Genomic DNA, 2767 nt, shown 5'->3' with positions numbered 1-2767 from the left:
GAAACAAGGCAAAGGATACGACGCAAGCCCAAAACACTCGAAATGAAAAAACGTATAATTTACGAAGTCGGGATGTGTTTTATAAGGTAGGTCAGGAGATATACCGCAGGAACTTCCAGCAAATGAACTTCGCAAAAGTCTTTAGTACTAAACTAGCACCAGCTTTTATAAAAAGCCGGATAAGACGGAAGCTGGGAAATTGTTATTATGAGGTTGAAGATTTGCAGGGTCAATTTATAGGGAAATTTCATGCAAAAGACCTTAAACAGTAAATTCTTATTTGTCTTTTTCAAGCGTGGATCCCACTTTTGGTGTTGTTCCCCTAAAGTGTGATTTTGGTAGGGGGGAAATTGTAGTGACGCTTGTTTTTGGGTTAGACTTTTTTTTTTTGTTAGAGGCCGATAGAGTATGCCTTTGACTTTCGTTAATTTTTGCTAGCTCCGGTATGGTACATATGCTGATCGACGGTACAAGGTGGTAGAAGTTCCAGGTGAAGAAAGGTTTATTTGTAATCATGTTAACATTTTGGAAATGGCGTATGTCCCACTTTCGCTGTTAACCGGGGTGTGCAGGAAGTTCAGCAAATGCCACGGTCTTTTCAATTCTGGACGTGTGTCGATCAAGTCGCTTCTCAGACCAAACCCATGTTTTAGTGCGAAGAGCTTTAACCGCGGCTGAAAATTGTACAAAGATAGTCAGAAAATACCTGAAGAGAAATACAGCCGCCGTTGAGCCGCTTAGAATATCGAAAAAGTGCCAAACGCAATTAAGCGGTAAGCCATACATTTTTGTTCGTGTTTTTTATTTGTTAAGCAGAAAATTGTGAAGCGATAAAATCAAATTTTTTTGTCTTCTATCTTTTCCATTTGTTTTCCGTTTTTGCAAGTGCAGATTGGCACTTAGTACTTAGTGCAAATCTGTTACATTGAAGCAACAAGTTCATTCACCCTTGAACCAAAAGCCGTGTATTAAAGGCAATAAAATCACTCAATTCGCCGAGTAGAAAAGCGACCAACAAAAACAGCTGTTTTGTCTTCGGCAGTGCCGAATAATTAATAATTGATTGCGCTCCCAGCGATCGGGAATTCGCCACTATTAGGCGCAACTTTAATTCGCACCTCCGAAGCCACCGTCTGGACGGGGAAGCCGCGATTTTATAACCGGGAAATGTCGGTTAAATAACCCTTCGTTTACATTTTTATATACATATCGCTAGTTTTTTTGTCCCACCCTAGCCTAAGTGTAAAATAAGTTGGGTAATGTTAAGTGAAACATGAAATATTATGTGTGGAGCATTAGAAAACGCCGTTAATTGGTGCAATCGACGTTCCTCTTCCCTTTTTGTTCTTCGCGCATGTCTCTCTCTTCGAATATGGTCGGGTATTCACCACAGTGGCGTTAAGAGCCGAAAAGATGCGAGCATAGAAGAGAGAGAAGACGAAGATCGCGAGAGCGAAGAAAAAAAAAGTATTAGCTCTTCGCCTTAGATTTTGTGTTTGTGATTCTCTTTTATTTTTTTCTTCCCTTTTTAAAAAGTGCAACAGATTCGCCGCCTCGCATCGAAAAAAGCGCTTTTGGAGATGGAAGGTTCCGAGATATGCACGTAAGTGGAAAAAAAATTACTTTTATTGCATGTTACAAAGATTATAAGAGAAGGAATGAGGAAGGAGAGAGTATAAAAGCGCACTAATATAGTTTTAACCATTTTTGTTTTTGTCGACATATACTTAGGTGAATTTAAATTTTATTACTTTCAAACCATTTATTATTTTCTTTATTTATACATATATTATTTTTACCTCTTTTCTTTTTCTTCTTAACTTTTATTTTGTGATAACCTTGTTGTGAAGCACGCTTAAATTCCCTTTAATATCTACTTTTTTTTGCTATGAGCATTCTGTAATAATAAATAAGTTTTAATTTGAATTTCAATATGTTCTAGTTGTTCGGATTGGGGGTGCCATGTCTCGACGTATAATGGAAGTAGGGTAGAGTGTTAGTTCGTTCAAGGGATCATCGGCCTCTCTTTTGGTCTTGCGGCTAAGATGATCATGGAAGGGTGGGCAATCAGCTGGTGTAGCAACACCAGCGCAGCAGTAGAACAGCTAAAACCAACTCGGCTTTTGCAACAACTTCTTGCAGTGTCATAACTAGTCAATTTTATGTGTTTTCCTATCCCTTCTGTCTGTCCGATCGAACCTGTGTTTGGCCTAAACCAGCACGCGAATTTTAATGTAATTATGTATATACAAAGCGAGCAGGTAGCACAGTGGTCTTTTTTAACAAGGCCTTTTTATCAGCATAGGTTTCCTTTAACCGTAGCATCGGCTTATTTTTGAAATATTAGAAATCGGTTTCTAGTCTGCCCGGAGAGCGCATTATGATATGAATTCGACTCATTGCCAGCGATTTTTATGTTTTAGATTACAAGTTCCAAATCCCAAATTGGGAAGCAGCTTCGTGTCTAGCTGTTTTTTAGATTTACTCGAAACACACAACAGTGATATTTATCGTCTGGTGTACTAAGATTTGCAAGTTTCTGTAATTGAAATATTCGTATGTCGAGGGATAGGGCATGGCTTTGATGTTTTCACAGGATATTGATGGGTTTTCCTTCGTTTGTACACATGAAAAACACGAAATCAGAGCAGAGGCCGGCAGCGATCTCGGGCAGCGTAGTCGGCACACGCGCAGCGTAAAGACTTCCTCTGACTTTGGCATCAGCACAGAGAAACGCCGCAGCGACAGAAAATCAGCTTCGTATGGG

This window comes from Drosophila guanche, unplaced genomic scaffold (genome assembly GCF_900245975.1).
Source record: "Drosophila guanche unplaced genomic scaffold, DGUA_6, whole genome shotgun sequence".
NCBI classification, from domain to species: Eukaryota; Metazoa; Arthropoda; class Insecta; order Diptera; family Drosophilidae; genus Drosophila; species Drosophila guanche.
Note: the sequence above shows the minus strand (reverse complement) of the source record.